Genomic DNA, 20,519 nt, shown 5'->3' on the forward strand with positions numbered 1-20,519 from the left:
CAGCTAACCTTAGTTCTCTTCTCTCCTGGAAAATACAGCAGCCTGCCATTGTCCATGCGACAAACACTGCAAGACCCTTGTGGGGATGCCCGAAACCTCAGATGGTACTGAGCCCTGCATGCATTATGCCTCTCCCCATACAAACATTCTTCAGATAAAGTCAAATGTATCAATTAGGCACAGTTGGAGATTAACAAGAACCAATATTAAAATAAGACAATTATAGCAAAACACTGCAATACAAGTTACATAATTGTGGTTACTCTGCCTTTCTTTTTCACAATAGCTAACTTCACTTGACTCACGCTTTGTGTTGAGAAGGATCCATAGGTCGTTCCCCCTTATCCGTGGTCAACAGAAAGTGAAATCATGGAAAAGGGAGGACTATTCTATTCTTAAATGTACTACATGTGGCCTTTCTCTTCTGCTCCCTGCCTCCTCTGTAGAAACATTCAAGGTTTGTTTTAACTAACCCCAACATCCTACAAGAATATTAATAGAAAGATTAGAGAAGGCATTTGGCTCAGTGGTTAAGACATCTGCATCCCTTATCAGGGTGCCTATTGCATGTTCTGACTCCACTTCTGATCTGGCTTGAATCTGAGTGGTGGCAGGTAATGGCTAAGGTACTTGGGTCTCTGCCACCTACTTGGGAGACTCAGGATGGGTTGCAGGTCCTAGTTTCAGTCTGGCCCAGTCCTGGCTGTTACAGGCATTTGGAGACTAAACCTACAGATCAAAGATCTCTGTCTCTGTCTCTGCACTTCAAGTAATTTGAAAGATAATAAATAGGGGCTGGCACTATGGTGTAGCAGGTTAAAGCTCCCTCCTGCAGTGCCAGCATCCCATATGGGTGCTATGGCCTAGGAAAGCAGTGGAAGATGGCCATGTCCTTGGGCCCCTGCATCCACATGGGTGACCCGGAAGAAGCCCCTGGCTCCTGGCTTCGAATCAGTGCAGCTCCAGCCATTGCGACCAATTGAGGAGTGAACCAGTGAATGGAAGACCTCTCTCTTTCTCTCTCTGCCTCTCTCTCTCTCTCTGTGTGTGTGTGTGTGTGTGTGTAACTCTGACTTTCAAGTAAAATAAATAAATCTTAACAAGAGAGATAAATAAAAATTCAAAAAATGAATTTAAACAGTGGCTAAACTCATGTAATCCTCCCAAAAACACTTGAGAGAGACACTGCAAATGTACCCATTTTATCAATAGATAAACTGGGATGGTTAAGATCAGTAGCTATGCTCAACCCTATAACTGCCTGTGGAGTGATCTTTAGCACTCAGGTCCATTCATTATTAGTCATCCTTAGTTGTCCAGTCTACATTTCCCCTCCTCAAGGAAGTTTTCTTTAAGAAAGCAGCTCTTTCCATTCCTTCTGTCTGGAACTCCTTTCCCTGAATAAGGCCACCTCAAAACTTTGCTTGGAAAGCTCCCTCTCAACTTTGTGCTTGTGTGTGTGTGTGTGTGTGTGTGTGTGTGTGGCAGAGTGTGGGGGGGAGTTGGTGGTGGCAGTTCCTACTACTCCAGGTTGCTTGCTATTCTTTTTGTTATATCTACATAATTCTGTAAAGGAATTTTCTCTCCTTGTTCTAAAGACATCCACCTAGCTTCCTTTCTAACTTAATTTGTTCTATGTCCTCTGGTCACCTTATTCAAGAGGGTTTCTCTGACTAGTGTAACTGCACACTCTCCACCCTGTCAGGTCCTCCATTTACCTGGCCTTAATAGCATGTTTTGATACTTGATATATTTAATGCTTGCTTAGTGCTAACATTTATTTACTCTTTCTGGACAGAGTAGATGTTAAAAATTATTTACTGAGTGAATGATTGAGCCTTTTTAAAGATTTATTTATTTGAAAGTCAGAGTTACACAGAGAGAGAAGAGGCGCAGAGAGACAGAGAGAGAGGTCTTCCATCCGATGGTTCACTCCCCAATTGGCTGCAACGGCCGGCACTGCGCCGATCTGAAGCCAGGAGCCAGGAGCTTCTTCCGGGTCTCCCACACGGGTGCAGGGGCCCAAGGACTTGCACCATCCTCTACTGCTATCCCAGGCCATAGCAGAGAGCTGGATCAGAAGGGGAGCAGCCGGGACTTGAACCGGTGCCCATATGGGATGCCGGTGCTTCAGGCCAGGGCATTAACCCACTGAGCCACAGCTTCAGCCCTGAGCGAGCTGGTTCAATCCCCAATTGGCCGCCATGGCCAGAGCTGGGCTGATCCAAAGCCAGGAGCCAGGAGCTTCTTCCGGGTCTTCCACGAGGGTGCAGGAACCGGAGGACTTGGCCATCTTCTACTGCTTTCCCAGGCCATGGCAGAGAGCTGGACTGGAAATGGAGCAGTCAGGACTCAAACCAGTGCACATATGTGATGCCAGCACCACAGGCAGTGGCTTTACTTGTTATGCCACAGCATGAGCCCCAAATGTTTGAACCTTAATAAGGAGAAATCTCTCTCAATAGAAATCCAGATTGGATCTACTTTAAAAACTGGTGGAGTAAATTTCCTTATTAAGTTCATTTCAGGAATCAGAAAAATGGAACTCATTTTCAATTTTATAAGGTAAATGTTTATAACGATCTCTATACTTGTTTTAGATAAACTGATAATTGCAGAAACTAGGTACCTATGCTAACATTTACTCATGTATTTACTTCCATAAAATACATTTTTATTTCAACACAACTTACCTATAGGATCTATTTTGTGTCACTGTTACTAAGGAAATCTCTTAAATTAGAAGTTTATTCAGTTCTAGGGTGCTTTCCTCTCTCATTTTTTATTCTGAGCTTTCCCCCACCAACACATGCACACATGCGAACACACACAGCCCTGTCTAATATGCACCAAATCTTGCCTTTCCTAGTAATTCCCTGCATCAGATTCCTCCTGTCTATCCTATCCATTCACAGTAAGGCCCAGCTGAATGTCAATTACAATGCGATCATTTTTAATTGGCTGAGGGACTTGGAGCACAGAGACAAGCTGTGAACAAGAAGACAATGCAGTGAATCTACAAAGCCAGAAACACAATTCAATCAAGAGCCAAAGCCAGAGAAAGGACACAAGCAAACAGAAACCCCATCCATCAAAGCCGGATTGAGATTCTGAGGCCTGCAGGGGCAAGGGGAGGCATAAATACTGAGTTGCACTGGTCCATGATGGGTATTGTGATAGCTGTCCTATTCTGGAGGTGCCTCTTCCTAAATCTGAGGTCCCTTCAGGTCAAATCCTGCCTGACACTTTGTAGTTATCTATTTACTTCTTTTTCTCCCTTACTGATTGGAGAGCTACTCAGGGGAACTATATAATTCATCACTCTATGATTTGTGTGATAGAACGTCTGTCATTCAATAGACATTTATACACATGCACAAAAATATTTGTATAAAAATATTAATTAAAAATATATGAGTGATTTGCTCTTATTAGGAAGGTACTCTATGCCCTTAAAGCATATCTAAAATTGACATTTAATTCTTAGAGTTGAGAAAGCATGCTATTTTGTTTGTATAGCCCCATAAAATAGGTAAAATAGGCTTATAAACATTTTCATATTGGACATGACTTCTACCTAATGAAAGTGTTTACATCTGATATTGAGATGTCATATCTCAAGGCTTATCTGGGGATGAACAAGTTTACACAGTGTCAGTTACTCAAAACAGAATCCACCCTATGCAGTCTGTCTTGCCAGGGGTGTGCTCCAAAGCAGTAATGAGTAGAGTGATTAAGGAGCACCGTGTTGGTCCTGAAGATGCATCTGGGTTTATAGGCTTCTATTTGGAAGCTATGGGCTAACACTAGGCTTGGTTTTCACCCCTAGAAGTGAAATAAGGTAACACAGAGACCACCTCCTCACTGCATAGAGCAGGTGATTTATATGTGACCCTTATTAAAAATGAACAGCAGATTTAAGTCCTGGAACTGATTCAGTTTGCAACACGGCTTTTGCTCAATATGATCAGTAGAATAAAATGGGGCTGTTGGCGAAAGCATGTGATGAGGTCATAGTGCTCCTCATTATCTCATCCAATTTTGTAAATGAAGATTCGAGTGTTTGCCAGTTTCTTAGCAATGCCATCGTCATTATTACCTATTGAATAGTGTTGAAAAAATGTCATTGTGCCCAACTCTAATTATGATGATCTCTCTCCGCTTTGTTTCTAAATATCTGACTATGCAACCTGCAGATGGTCACAGGCAGTGATTCACGCTGGGTACGGATGAACTGGATTCTAATCCTAATTCTTTCTCTTACTGGCTAGAGGAAGTGAGCAAATACTAACAATGCAATTCCAAATGTTGGAAACATTGCTGTTCTAAAATGAACTCGTGAGTTTCTTCTTGTTCTTGAAATTTAACTCAAGTTTTTGTCCCCTATGGAGCTTTTCTGGGATCCGCAGGAACTAAGGCACTCCTTGTTCTCTATTTACTTTACTTAAAGAATATTTTATTTAATTAGTACTTTTTCATATCAATTTTTTTTCTTTAGACTTTAGGTTTATTGTGAACTTTACAATGTTCAGTATTAATAAAATGGATGAATGGATAATCCATTATCTCTTTCAAGAAGGAAACAAGAAATAAGTTTGAGGAGAGTTTGGAGACAGATTATGGAGTCAAGATGAGAAATATTAACTGTAACACGATTGCAACTTTTTATTCCACTAATAAAAATCGTTTGTATTTGGGCTTTACTCACTCAACTACATTCTCTGTAACTTCTAAGTTAACAGAAAAATCAAGAACAGGATAAACATGAAAACATAACCAGTCACAAACTATATTCCCATCGCATGGCTGGATTTTGGAGTTCTGTGATGTATACATTTTTCAGTTCAGTTTATTGTATCTTATAAAATATTTTTTTGATGCAGCGTATACAGTATTTAACATTGTCCTTTTAGGACATCTTATTATAACTTCATGCAGTGAATATTTTCATTGATCTTTCTTTTGAGGATTTATTTGTTTATTTGAAACGCAGAGGTACAGAGAGTCAGGTTAGGTCAGTAAGGGTAAAACCAGGTGCTTCATCTGGGTCTCCCTTGTGGGTGGCAGGGGCTCAAGTATTTGGACAGACATGTTTCTCTGCTTTCACAAGCACATTATCAGTGAGCTGGATCAGAAACAGAGCAATTGGACTCGAACAGGAGACACTTGGGTTGCAGGCAACTCAAATAGTGGATTAATTTGTTGTGCCACATCACAGGCCCTTATTTTTACTTTTCATTTTAATTGCAAATAAAATTATATATATATATTTATTGTGCATGATACACTTAACTAGTTTTGGTGGTAAGAAAATTTATAATCTGAGCAATTTTCAAGAACATAATGCGTTGTTATTGACAATAATCATCATGATGTACAATAGATCTCTTGAACTTACTCCTACTGTCTATCAGAAACTGTGTGTCTTTTGACCAATATCTTACCAAGTCCCCAGTTCTGGTGAACATCATTTTACCCTCTGTGTCTATGAGCTTGACTTTTTTATATTCCACATGCAAAGGTTCTTCAGAAAGGTCATGGAAAAGTGGAAATAAAAGAAGAATGTAAGGGGTAGGTGTCGCTCCCCGTCTTCGTGGAGGAACGACACAGGACCCTGCGTTGTTCTTTTGTCTGCTCGGCCCTCCCCGGGTTTGCTGCTGGTTCTTCCCGGGTTGGCTACTGTCCCTTCCACCTCCGTGGAAGGGCGGTTCCCCCTGGCCACTTTCCCCACTTCCGCAGGGGAGTGGCACACCGCTGGCTGGCTCTCTTGAGGGCTGCACTGGTGTTCCCCTTAGATGTTCCTGGTGCATGCCGTCTCTCTCCTCCTTTATAGTCCTCCTCCGCCAATCCTAACTCGGCTGCCCACACGCCGAGTACACTGCTCTCCTCCAATCAGGAGTAGGTCCTGCTGTTTATTGGTTGAACTGGAGGCAGCTGGGTAGAAGCTGTTTTCTCCTCTCCCAGCGCCATATTGTGGGAGAGCAGATGCATAGAATAAGTCTTAATTCCAGTAACTTAGTCTAGTCCAAGTTGCTCCCCACAGATCCCCCTTTCTTTTTATTTTTGGCGTTGATACGCGCCTGTCTTCGGTGCCCCGCGGCACACACTCTGCTCTGCTTGCTAGAGTTGCCCACAGGTTCTTACAAGTCCTATCAATCAGGCAAACCGAATCTGGGTCCTCTCTTTGCCATGTTGTGAGGAGGTTTTTAGGCGCTGATGCGTGCCTGTGTTCGGTGCCCTGCAGCGCATGCTCTGCTCTGCCTGCAGGTGCTTACAAGCCCTATCAGGCAAACCGAATCCAAGCCTTCTCATTGCCATATTGTGGGGAGGCTTATTGGTGTTGATTCGTGCCTATCTTCGGTGACCTGCAGCTCATACTCTGGTCGAGCCGCCTGTTGGTGCTTACCGCCTTACTAATCAGGCAGACCGAATCCAAGCTCTCTCATTGCTGTGTTGTGGGGAGGCCTTTCTCTATTTTTCTATCTCCGGGCATTCCTATCTCTCCTATTTTACTTCTATCTACCAGCATTCCTATTTCTCTCATTTTACTTCAAAACTTCTGTTTCTCTTATCCCTGCGGCTTCCCGGCGCCCGCCCCGAGGCTGCTTCTCGGCACCCGCCCCGCGGCGGCTTCCCGGCTCTGAGCCGCTTCAGCCTGCGCCTCTCTCATTTGCGCGGCTTCCCGGCTCTGCGCGGCTGGGCTTCGCGCGCACACTCCGCGGTCTCGCACTAGCCCAGCGTTCCCTATCTACTTGTGCCCCGCACGCTCTCTCTGCGCGCGGCAGCCTCCGCGAGTCACACAGCCCCAGCTCACGTCTCCGCCACTAGTATTCAATCTAAGTTCCCCGGGCTAATCTGGCGAATTCAACCCAGCTCACGTTTCCGCCCCACGATTTGGCTTCCCGTCCTTTGCTCCCCAGGCTAATCTGACGGATTCCAACCTGGCTTACGTTTCCGCTTCTGGTTTTAACTTTTCGCCCCTTATTCCTGGGCTAACTCGACGAATCCCAAAGTAGCTTTCGTCTCCGCCTCGGCCTGCCCCCCGCGGCTTCAATTTCCCTAACATTTTTCTCTACCCGGTATGTTTCCCTAAGTTTTCTTCCAACAATATTCCTCCCTCATTTCTCCTGGCTTCTCCCCACAGTCCGTATCCAAATCTGTTTGTTCTAGCTTTCACTTTCGCTTTCGATCTCAGAGATTTCTCCCAGCTTCCCCCCGTAGTCCGTATCCGAGTCTATGCCTAGGCTTTCAATAGCTTCTTCCGGCAACTTTTTCATCCGGCTTTCCCCTAGGCTGTTTGCTAGTCTCTCTGTCCGATATTTTTCCACTTCTTCCCGCCTAAGTTTCCTATCTGAGTCACGGCACCATTATGTCGCTCCCCCTCTTCGTGGAGGAACGACACTAAGCCCTGCCTAGGCTTCATATCCAAGTCACGGCACCATTATGTCGCTCCCCGTCTTCGTGGAGGAACGACACAGGACCCTGCGTTGTTCTTTTGTCTGCTCGGCCCTCCCCGGGTTTGCTGCTGGTTCTTCCCAGGTTGGCTACTGTCCCTTCCACCTCCGTGGAAGGGCGGTTCCCCCTGGCCACTTTCCCCACTTCCGCAGGGGAGTGGCACACCGCTGGCTGGCTCTCTTGAGGGCTGCACTGGTGTTCCCCTTAGATGTTCCTGGTGCATGCCGTCTCTCTCCTCCTTTATAGTCCTCCTCCGCCAATCCTAACTCGGCTGCCCACACGCCGAGTACACTGCTCTCCTCCAATCAGGAGTAGGTCCTGCTGTTTATTGGTTGAACTGGAGGCAGCTGGGTAGAAGCTGTTTTCTCCTCTCCCAGCGCCATATTGTGGGAGAGCAGATGCATAGAATAAGTCTTAATTCCAGTAACTTAGTCTAGTCCGAGTTGCTCCCCACAGTAGGCATGTAGCCTAGTAGTTAAGATGCTTGCTAAGATGCACATGTTTCATGTTGGAGCACCCGGGTTCCATACCTGGATCTGGATTCTAACGATTCTAGCTTCCTGTTACTACAGACTCCGAGAAGCAGTTGTGATAGCTCACAGAGTTGGATCCCTGTCATCCAAACGAGAGACCTAGATAGCATTTCCAGTCTCACCTTTGGCTTGGTGTAGCCCTGGCCATTGTGGACATTTGGGAAGTGAATCTGCAGACAGGAAAACTCTCTGTGTCTGTAACTGTTTCCCTCTGTGTCTGTCTGCCTCTTGAATAGTTAAATTAAAAGATGGGCTTATTTTGGTGCAAAAAATCATTTTGTACTACATAGAAAGTGCAAAAATTGTGCACGTGAGGGAGAAATTGGTTCTAGTGATTATGATAATCCCACCCCATATTGAAATACTTGGATTAGAACCCCAACTCTGGGTCCTGACTCACACTTTCTGCTAATCCAGACCCTAGAAGAAGCAGTAATAACTCAAATAATTGGGTTCTTTCTACCAGGAGAGCAGGATCAACTTCCTGGCTCTTGGCTTCAGTCCCAGGCCTAGCCTTGGGCATTGTGGGTATATAGAAGATGAAACAGCAGATGACATTTTGTTCTACCTTGTGGTGTTTCTGTCTGTCCGTCTGTCCCTCTCTGCCTCTCAAAATAAAAAAAAAAATCTGAATGTATAAAAAGAAACTCTATGGATGTATTTGAACAATGTTGTTTGCAGCAACATAAATTCACACTTTTAATTCCACTTTTCCACAAACTTTTTCATGTACCCTCATATAAGTAAAATAATGCAGTGTTTCTCTGTGTTTTTTGCATGCTTCCTTTAGCATGATGTCGCCCGCGTTCATGCATGTTGTTGTGAATAACAGGATTTCTTTATTTTAAAGGTTGAATAGGAATCCCTTGCAGGTTAACCTCATGTTTTCTTTATCTATTCATCTGTGGATGGTCACAGGTTGATTACATATTTTGCATTTGATAAATGATGCTGCAGTGAACACAGGAGTATAGGTATCTTCTTGATATGCTGATTTTTTGCCCTTTGGGTATAATCCCAGAAGCAGAATTGGTAGATACCATGGGAATTCTGTTTTTAATTTTTTGAGGAGCCTCCATATTATTCTCTGTAACAGCCATACTAATTTACATTCTCACTAATTGTGTACAAGGATTCCCTTTTCTCAACAACCTCACCGACACTATCTCTTGAACTTTTGATAATAGTCATGTAAACAGGTGTGAGGTGAATACGCATGGTGGATTAAATTTGCATTCCCCTTATGATTTGCAACACATTTTTGCAAGCATTTTTATGTGCATATTGGCCATTTGTGTATCTTTTGATAAACATCTTTTTAAGTCCTTTGCCCATTTTTTAATTCAGCTTTTTTTCCTGCCTATTGAGTTGCTTGCACACCTTATATATTTTGGATGCTAACCCTTTGTCAAATATACAGTTCACAAATATTTTCTCATTACATAGGTTGCCTTTTCGCTCTGTTGAATGTTTTCCTTGTTGTGCATAAACATTTAGATTGATGAAATTTTATTTGTTTAGTTTTGCTTTAGGTGCTTGTGCTTTTGGAGTCATAGCCAAAGAATCTTTGCCAACGCCAATGTTATGAAGCTTTCCCCATTTCCTTCTAGTTACTATATGGTTAATCGTGCAAAATTTAAAAATTTAATCTATATTGATTAGATGTTTGTGTATAGTATGAGATAAGAGTACAATTTCATTCTTTTGCATGTGAATATCCAGTTTTCCTGCACTATTTAATGAAGAAACTGTCCTTTCCTTGTTGTGTGTTCTTGGAACCTTTGTTGAAGATCATTTCACTGTAAATACATGGATATATTTCTAGGCTCTCTATTATCTTCCAGTCCCTTGATTTCTAGGACTGACTCAGGGACCTGACTCACTGAGTGAGTGTCCATTTGCTCCCATACCACTCCATATGCACTCCTCTGGAAGTTGGGGACTTGGACAGAGTCTGGCTCTCCGCCACAGAGGGGAACCATTCTTTCACCACAAGTATTCTACTAGATGCAATTCCCTGCTAGAACCTCCAAAAAAGCTCTCAAGACCATTTTACAACCTTTCTGGAGGTTCCATTAAATAATTTTGAACATTGGGGTTGATGTTGATACTGTGTCCTAGTAAGCTAAGCCTCTGCCTATGGTGCCAGCATCGAATATGGACCCCAGTTGATGTCCTGGGCTGCTCCTCTTCTGATCTAACTCTCAGCTTATGGCCTGGGAAAGTAGTGGAAGATGGCCCAAGTGCTTAGGCCTCTGCCTGGCTCCTGACTAAGGATCAGCTCAGCTCTGCCCATTGTAGCCATTTAGGGAGTGAACCAGCAGATGGAAGACCCTTGTCTCTGTTTCTCCCTCCCTGTCTGTAACTCTGCCTCTCAAATAAATAAACAAATAAAATCTTTAAAAAATAATTTTGAACATCAAGCTCCTTTTGATTTAATTTAAACTGATTCTATTTATGTCTTTTTTGGGGAATATAAAGAGTTTCATTTATATCAATTTTCATTTTAGCTTTTCCTTCAGCTAATAGTTTTCATTTGTTACACTGTGCCCACCAGCCTGTGCTTAAACATAATATATTATTTTCTTTTTAATATTTTATTGATTTTAAAATGTCTTTTCTTTCTCTACTATGAAAATAAGAAGCTAACACAGTACCCCTCTTTCCTTCTCTACTCCCTTCTCCATCATCTGCTTATTGTCCATAGTTAATGAAGATAGTTGGATAACAAAGTACTGAATGCATTCTGTATGTGAGGAAAAGAGTTGCAGATTGGTGCCTCCTCATGTGGGGCACCATAAATGTTAGGAAAAGTGGTGCAGAATAGAGAGGACACAGTATAGGAATTTACAGCCAGACCACATTTATTCAGAGAAAATAAATTCATAGAGGTGGGTGACCAACTGCCCACATGCACACTGATGGAACTCGAGGCCTCAACCCCCAGAGGCCGGGCCTTTTTATATTTTAAAAAGTCTAGGGGTGGGGGTGGAGTAGGGGGCAGCAGGCAGAGGTGAATTCTTGGAACTGGACAGGGCCTTGAGAACCTGGAAAACAATGCAGGGTGGGTATGAAGGCAATAGGGTGTGAGACCGAATTGAGATTCAAGGGCAAGAAACACCTTCCAATGCTTATCTATCTTTTGGGCAATGAGCAAGAATGGTTGAGGCTTTGTTCCATCACTGTGTTTCCTAAAACAGGAAATCCTCAATCTACATATATAAACAAGTACAATTTGGGAAGGCTAAATAACTAGATTCAGTTCACATAAGCTAGTCAGGATGCTAACTCAACTAGTCTGAAAAATACTTAAAGTCCGTAATTCATGCTACATTCTTATGTTACACTTTTTAAGATTCATAACCCTTCCATTCTGTTCTGAAAGTACAATTAAGTCTTGAGTACTATAAATTAATTCAAGAGTATTTTTGAAATCAATAAGCAATTTTTTTCATTATTTAATTGAGAAAACATCATTTATCCAGTAAGAAGTCATTGATTACTTATGTAACAGAGAATTAAAGAGAAACTTTGCCACCAACTATGCATTGCCTACATAAGAATTTCCCAAAATATTAAATGGATTCACTCTTCTTCGTGTGGGTAATTCTTTTTTCTTTGGAAATGTTTCCTTGGCCAAACATTGTTCTTTTTGGGCTTTTGTTTTCACTTTTAAAGGAATCCACTTAAGTAAACTTTCCTTTTCTTTTTTTTAATTCCTGTTCCTTATTTATTTATTTATTTATTCAAGGTATCACATTTGTCTTTCTTTCAACTTTTATTTAATAAATATAAATTTCCAAAGAACAACTTTTGGATTATAGCAGCTTTTCCCCCCATAGCCTCCCTCCCACCTGCAACCATCCCATCTCCCACTCCCTCTAACATCCCATTCTTCATCATGATTTATATTCACTTATCTTTATATGCAGAAGATCAACTTAGTATGTACTAAGTAAAGATTTCAACTGACTGCACCCACAAAGACACACAAAGTATAGAGTACTGTTTGAGTAGTAGTTTTACCGCTAATTCACATAGTACAACACATGAAGGACAGAGATCCTACATGGGGAGCAGGTGCACAGTGACTCCTGTTGTTGATTTAACAATTGACACTCTTATTTATGATGTCAGTAATCACCCGAGGCTCTTGTCATGAGCTACCAAGGCTATGGAAGCCTCTTGAGTTCACCAACTCTTATCTTATTTATACAATGCCATAGTCAAAGTGGAAGTTCTCTCCTCCCTTCAGAGAAAGTTAATGCCTTCTTTGATGGCCTCTTTTTTTCCTCTGGGATCTCACTCACAGAGATCTTTCATTTAGGTAATTTTATTTATTTATTTATTTTATTTATTTATTTATTTTTTTTTGCCACAGTGTCTTGGCTTTCCGTGCCAGCGAAATTCTCATGGGTTTTTTAGCCAGATCCAAATAATGCCTTAAGGGCTGATTCTGAGGCCAGAGTGCTGGTTAGGGCATTTGCCATTCTATGAGTCTGCTATGTATCCTGCTTCCCATGTAGGATCATTCTCTCCTTTTTAATTCTATCAATTATTATTTGCAGACATTGGTCTTATTTATGTAATTGCTTTGACACTTAATCCTATCTTTTCGATCAATTATGAACTTAAGCTGATCACTTTAACAAGTAAGATGACATTGGTACATGCCACCTTGATGGAATTGAATTGGAATCTGATGGCACATTTCTAGCTCTACCATTAAGGGTAAGTCAGAGTGAGCATGTGCTGAACTGTACATCTCCTCCCTCTCTTATTCCCACTCTTATATTTAACAGGGATCACTTTTCAGTTAAATTTAAATGCCTAAGAATAGGTGTGTGTTAATTAAAGAGTTCAACCAATGGTATTAAATAGAACAAAAATACTATAAGGAATAAAATAGTAAGTTCTTCCTCACCAGTCAGGACAAGGGCTGATCAAGACATTGTTCCTCATAGTGTCCATTTCACTTCAACAGGTTTCCTTTTAGGTGCTCAGTTAGTTGTCATTGATCAGGGAGAACATATGATATTTGTCCCTTTGGGACTGGTTCGTTTCCCTCAGCATGATGTTTTCCAGATTCCTCCATTTTGCTGCAAATGACCGGATTTCATTTTTTTTTACTGCTGTATCGTATTCTATAGAGTACATATCCCATAATTTCCTTATCCAGTCCTCTGTTGATGGGCATTTAGGTTGATTCCATGTCTTAGCTATTGTGAATTGAGCTGCAATAAACATGGAGGTGCAGATAGCTCTTTTATTTGCCAATTTAATTTCCTTTGGGTAAATTCCAAGGAGTGAGATGGCTGGATTGTATGGTAGGGCTATCTTCAGGTTTCTGAGGAATCTCCAAACTGTCTTCCATAGTGGCTTTACCAGTTTGCATTCCCACCAACCATAGATTGGTGTATCTTTTTTCCCGCATCCTCAGCAGCATCTGTTGTTAGTTGATTTATCTATGTAAGCTATTCTAACTGGGGTGATGTGAAACCTCATTGTGGTTTTGATTTGCATTTCCCTGATGGCTAGTGATCCTGAAGATATTTTCATGTGTCTTTTGGCCATTTGGATTTCCTCTTTTGAAAAATGTCTATTTAGGTCCTTGGCCCATCTCTTAAGTGGGTTGTTTGTTTTGTTGTTGTAGAGTTTCTTGATGTCTTTGTAGATTCTGGTTATTAATCCTTTATCTGTTGCATAATTTGCAAATATTCTTTCCCATTTTGTTTGTTGCCTCTTCACTTTCCGGCTGTTTTTAAGTAAACTTTTCACAAACGTCCTGTGATTTTTCAACTTGATGTACACTTGAATATCTACAGATTCATGATTCATCTATATTAATTTGACACTTCATTGAGAGTTTGGCTGGGTATAGAATTCAAATGTTAAAATGATTGAATCAATGCTATGTGGTCTTTAGTGTTTTTTGGTTTCTATCCTTTTCATAATTGATGTTGTTGTCTTTGTTTTTATTTAGCATGATTTTCACTCTATTCTTGAGTTTAAAAATGCGAGCAATCACTATCTATCTATACGTTTGCCTCCTTTTCATGTTTCCCGTTTATTCTGAATATCAGTGCCTTTCTTTTTTTTAAGATTTTATTTATTTATCTAAGAGGTAGAGTTATAGACAGTGAGAGGGAGAAACAGAAAGGTCTTCCATCTGCTGGTTCACTCCCCAAATGGCAGCAACAACTGGAGCTGAGCCCAACCAAAGCCAGGAGGCTGGAACCTCCCCTAGGTCTCTCCAAGTGAGTGCAGGGGTCCAAGCACCTGGACCATCTTCCACTGCTTTCCCAGGCCATGGCAGAGAGCTGGATTGGAAGAGAAGCAGCCAGGACTGGAACTGGTGCCCATATTGTATGCTGTTGCTGCTGGCAGAGGATTAACCTACTGTGTCACAGTGACAGCCCCTAGTGCCTTTCTTTTAATTATGATTATTTTCTCATGATCATAATTTATTTTCTTCATTTTAGATTTTATAAAAATACACAAAATCTGCAAATATATTCGTGTCTCATTTAATTTTTTTCTATTATTTTGTCAATTTATTAAGTTGCATTTGACAAAAAAATTTTAATAATTTGAGATTAGAAGAAAAGTTATGATTTGAAGAAAATAATGTTCTTGTGTACCTCTCACCCACTTTTCCCTCATTGTTAACAGGTTATATTACCATGCGCATCTATCAAACCTAAAAAAAAAAAAAATAGTGTGCAACTATTAAGAAAATCCCAGAATTTAATTGTAGTTTCCTGATTTTAAAATTAATATCTACCTAGCTTCAGAAGTCACTTGGGTATAATGCATTGCATTTGGTGTTAGGTTCCCCAATATCCTTTGGTTTGTGACAGTTTTCCCAACTATCAATAAGAAAGTGTTGAAGAGTACTGCCTAGCTAGTTACAGGATGTCCTACAATCTGGGTTTGTCTAATGCTCTTCTTAGGACTAGACTGTGCTTATGAAATTTAGAAAGAATGCATTATGTGTGATGTGCCTTTCTTGACATTGCATTTCTGTATGATGTCACCTATATCTCATAATCAACTTGGTAAGGTAATGTGTGCTAGTTTTCTCTACTATAAAGTTACTGCTTTTCTCTTCCCTTGGAAGAGAGTCATTAAGTCAGAGAAAGGGTGCAAGAGATAAGCTCTACTGCCCTAGAGTGAAAAGTAGCAAAGTAAATATTGAGAACTCTTCTGTAAAGAAGATGTCTTAGTATATTTAGGTTACTACAACAAAAATATACTGGGATGGTTAATTAGAAACCATGCATTTCTCACAGTTCTAGAGGTAGGAAGTGCAAGATCAACAACCTGGGAGATTTGGTGTCTGGTGGGCACCCTTTTACTTTTTCATAATCATTTTCTTCTGGTACCCTGCTACTTTGAAAAAGAAGAGTTCTCTTGATTCGTTAATAAAGATACTAATCCCATTTGTGAAAGTTCATCCTCATGAATTAATCATCTCCAAGAGAATCCACTTCTAATATAATCATATTAAGGATTATAATTTTAACATATGATTTTGGGGATATACACGCATGCATTTGATACCATCCATGGTCCTCAACAATTGATTCACTTGTCTCATGCAAAATACATTCATTCCATCTGTAAGAAAAAGGGGCACAGAACAGAGAGGAGACAGGGTACAAACTTGCAGCCAGATCGAATTTATTCAAAGACAGTATATCTGCAGAGGTGGGTGACCAACTGCCGGTGAGCCCACAGACTGAACACATGGCAAAGGGCCCAGGCCCCAGTAGTCTGGACTTTTTTATTTATTTGGTGGGTTAGCAATGGGAGTAGGAAGCAGGAGGCAGAGGTGAGCTTCTCCATAAAGGTACTTTAATTTTTGCCCCTTGGCTTCCAAACCTGGGGAAGAATGCAGAGCGTGGAGTGGGGAACAATAGGGTGTGAGATTGAACGGGTCTTTTGAAAGAAGGCAGTGGTACCAAGAACATAAAATGACTGAGACTTATGTCCTTGTTTCATCACCATGCAAACTTCCCCAAAAGTCTTAATTCATTCCAACATCAACTCTAAAGGCTCAGTCTAAATTTTCACCTAAAAAATTACCTAAATCATATATGAGAGGATTCAAGATATAACTCATCTTGAGGAAATCACTATCCACCTTCATACCTGCAAAACTAAACAATGAAAGCAGAGTGGGTGCCAATTTAGTCCAAAATCCAACAGTACAAACAACAGTACAATATATAGCTCAAGAATAATACTCTTTGGTCAAATATTCTGCCCTCTTGGCCCATTTGGTGGCAAAACCATCTCCGCCCCATGCCATGGCTGGATGAAGGCACTACAGTGACCTTCTAATGCTCTAATGGGATTCCACCCTGAATGTTCTCTGCCTGAGTGTGTCAGCTCTGCTGGGCTGAGGCCCAGCACCCACGGCTCTCCTAGGATGGGATTGCAATCCCAAGGCCAAAGCAGCCCTGTTCTGTGAACTTAAATGATCAAAGCCCCCAACCCATGCACTCTGAGTCTATGATGGGAGGAGCAGTTCTGTTGATCTATGAATCACTTTTGGGGTCATTCTGCCATTGTCTTAAAGAGCAGCACTCAGATTCTGTCAAGATGGGTAATCACTATTGATCTCCTTATCAAATAGTAACTTAGCCCTATCCTTAATTGACTGGTTATTTGCAAGATGAATAAGCTGAGAATTTTCCAGACCATGAAGTTATGCTTCCCTTTTGCTGAATAATTCTATGTATATGAGATTCATTCTTGATTTTACAATAAACAATCAAGAGGAGCTAAGCCATACCTTCAACATTCCACTTAGAAAACTCTTTAGCTAAAGGTCAAATTTTATTCCTCAAAAGTTCCACCTTCCACAAACACTAGAATACAGTCAAAATTCAATCTTTTGCTACTTTATAACAAGAATCACCTTTCCTTTAATTTTGAATAATATATTCATTTGCATTTCAAACCTCATCAGAATGGCCTTTGCAATTCATACTTTTACCAGCATTTTTCTTAGGATTACTTAGGTATTCTTTAAAAATATTGAGTTTTTCTTCCAGCTCTTTTGTTTTCTTTTTGAACCCTCATCTGAATCATCTTTAATGTACTTGTTTTGGATACAACTCAAACCTCTCCTAGCCTCTCCCCATTATCTTTTTTTTTTAAGATTAATTTTATTTATTTGAATGTCAGAGTTACAGAGAGAGGTAGAGACAGAGAGAGAGCTCTTCCATCTGCTGGTTCACTCCCCAGATGGCTGCAATGACCAGAGCTGTGTGGATCTGAAACCAGGAACCAAGAGTCAGGAGCTTCTTCCGGGTCTCCCATACAGGTCCAGGGGTCCAAGGATTTGAGCCATGTTCTACTTCTTTCCCAGGCCATAGCAGAGAGCTGGATCAGAAGAGGAGCAGCAGGAATTAGAACCAGCGCCCATATGGATGCCGGTGCTTCAGCCCAGGGCTTTAACCCGCTACGCCACAGCAATGGTCCCTCTCCCCATTATCTAGTACCAAAGCAGCATCCACTTTTTTTAGATATTTGTTAAAGCAGCACCTCTACTTCTCAGTCCTAATTTTTGTCTTAGTCTGTTTGGGCTGGTATAAAAATTATAATAGACTAGATCACTTAAATAACAGACCTTGACTTGTCATATTTTAAGAGAGAGAGAAGTCCAAATTCAAAGTACTGATAGTTGGAGTGTCTGGAAAGGGCCAGCTTTATAAAAAGATACTTTCTTGACAAAAAAAGTGAGAGCTCACTAAGTCTTTTATAAGGGCATTAATTCCCTTTGTGAGGGGGGCTGCACCCTAATGAATTTGTCAGCTCTCAAAGGAATCACTTATTACCTTCATCATATTTGGGGCTAGAATTTCAAAATACAAACTTTGGAGGGCCAAAACATTCAATCCTTGACAGAAGATTTCAGTAGTCAAGTTTATTTATTTATTTATATTTATTTATTTGAAAGTCAAAATTACAGAGAGGCAGAGGCAGAGAGAGAGAGAAAGAGGTCTTCCATCCACTGGTTCACTCTCCAGATGTCTGCAATGGCTAGAGCTGTGCCAATATGAAGCCAGGAGCCAGGATTTTCTTCCGAGTCTCCCACATCGGTGCAGGGGTCCAAGGACTTGGGCCATCTTCTGCTTTCCCAGGCCATAGCAGAGAGCTGCATGGGAAGTGGAGTAGCTGGGACTCGAACCGGCACCCATAGGGGATGTCCGCACTGCAGGTGGTGGCTTTACCCACTACACCGCAGTGCCAGCCCGCAGCAGTCAAGTTTTAATGACCCAAACATTCTTGTTTTATGATATTTTCCTTTCAAAGGCTGCACTTTTTTTAAAAAAAAAATTATTCGAAAGGCATAGTTACAAGGAGAGAGAGAGAGGGAGGAAGAGAGAGAGAGAATATTCCATCCGTTGGGTCACTGCCCAAATGGCCACCACATCAGGGCCTGGGCCAGGCTGAGGCCAGGGGCCTGGAACTCCATCTGAATCCCTCACTTGGGTTGCAGGATCCCAAGCATTTGGGCCATAGTTTTCTGCTTTGCCAGGCTCATTTGCAAGAAGCTGGATTGAAAGTGAGGCAGCCAGGACTCCAGCTGGCACCCACAGGTGATGCCAGCGTTGCAGGCAACAACTTAGCCTGCCATACTGCAATGCTGGCTGGAAAGCTGCACTTTTTATAAAATAAGATTTTCTGAGAATGTTTATTTGACTCTTCCTGTTCTTTATATTTTCTTCATTATTCCCATTTTTTTTCTTTATCTGCTGAGAATTGGTTTGCTTGTTTCAGTTACTTGGTTGAATTTTCTTTGTAGTTGCATAGTTATATTTTTCTCATATGCCAAGAATGCAAAAGTAAATGTGGAATCTGTTTAAGACAGTGGCTCAGGACAAAGGACACAAACTAGCTTGGTAGTAGGCTCAGATTTACCCAATTAAGGAGTACACTTTGAAGAAGGCGGGACTTTCTACTAAATTTTACTCCCATGTAGAGCCACCTTTAATTTTGAATTGTCTCCTTTCTTTTCACTGCACTCCATAAGTGCATAATGGGAAATCCTGAATTTCCTCCATTTCTGTTACTCTTTTTCTTATTTTTTATTCTTCAGGTGTTTCCTGTCAGTGGACTTCACACTAACTCTCACATGTTTTTAATTGTTATTTTCTTATTCACTGGCTTTTGTATCAAGTATAAAAATGATAGCTGGGCCGGCGCCGCAGCTCACTAGCTAATCCTCCGCCTGCGGCGCCGGCACACGGGGTTCTAGTCCCGGTCGGGGCACAGGATTCTGTCCCGGTTGCCCCTCTTCCAGGCAAGCTCTCTGCTGTGGCCAGGGAGTGCAGTGGAGGATGGACCAAGTGCTTGGGCCCTGCACCCCATGGGAGACCAGGATAAGTACCTGGCTCCTGCCTTCGGATCAGTGTGGTGCGCCGGCCGCGGCGGCCATTGGAGGGTGAACCAAGGGCAAAAGGAAGACCTTTCTCTCTGTCTCTCTCTCGCACTGTCTAACTCTGCCTGTCAAAAAAAAAAAAAAAAAAAAAAAAAAAAAAAAAAAAAAAGCTGACAAGGAGAGGAGAAAAGAAGCCCAATAACTGTGTCAATGTCTTCTTAAAGGCTCCTGTTTGTTGCTGGTGGTGGGTGTGGCATCCCTTCTTCCCCCGGGAAGATTGCATCCACTGGGAGAGGGAGGAGGAAGTGGTCCTTTCGTTAGTGCTTTGGACCATGGATCTCACAGCTTTGTGCTTTTGACAAATTTGAATATATTTTTACCTTTTAGAAATTTCAAGTCTTCTCATTTTTTAAAGATTTATTTTATTTATTTTAAAGACAGTGTTACAGAAAGAAGGAGAGAGAGAGAGAGAGAGAGCGAGCTAGCCAGGGTTTCCATCCGCAGATTCACTACCCAATTGACCACAATGTTCAGGACTGGGTCAGGCTAAAGCTAAGATCCTGGAAGTCCATTTGGGTCTCCCATGTGTCAGGGGCTGAGTACTTGGGCCATCTTCTGCTTTCCTAGGTGCATTAGCGAGGAGCTGGATCAGAAGTGGGGCATGTGGGATTTGAAATGTCACTCGTAATGGGTTGCCTGTGTCACAGGTGCCAGCTTAACCCACTGCACCAGAACATTGGCCTGGCTTTCCATTTTTATAGAATATATCCTTCGAGTAGTTTTATGGTAAAGCTTGTAGCAGAATGCAGATTTTAGCATAGGTATTTGTGCCAGTGTGTATGTATCTGTGTGTATGTATGCATATACATGAATATAAATATGCATACATATGTTTGCATGTATCTAAAATAGTCTAGTGTTTCAGTAGGATATTTGAATGAAGGAAATACAGATGTGAGTGCATTTTGCCATCCTGAACTAAAAATCTGCTAGAGTTTTAAAACCAGGATGAGTCATGGAAGAAAATGTAAATGTCTTTAAAGAAAAATTCAACTCTGCTCTGAGAGTTTGATGTCTTAGTCAATGATCATCTGCAATGAGGGGAAGCAGTTCATGCAGCAGGTGTCAGAAGTGGG

At 41.5% G+C, this 20,519-nt stretch overlaps 1 pseudogene; it reads right to left on the bottom strand.

Moving 5' to 3' along the window:
- Window positions 1–9,206, bottom strand: part of LOC127489661 (platelet-activating factor acetylhydrolase IB subunit alpha2 pseudogene) — a 96,488-nt pseudogene extending 87,282 nt beyond the window's left edge.
- Window positions 9,207–20,519: the final 11,313 nt, after the last annotated feature.

Source organism: Oryctolagus cuniculus, chromosome 2, assembly GCF_964237555.1.
Source record: "Oryctolagus cuniculus chromosome 2, mOryCun1.1, whole genome shotgun sequence".
Classification (NCBI taxonomy): Eukaryota; Metazoa; Chordata; class Mammalia; order Lagomorpha; family Leporidae; genus Oryctolagus; species Oryctolagus cuniculus.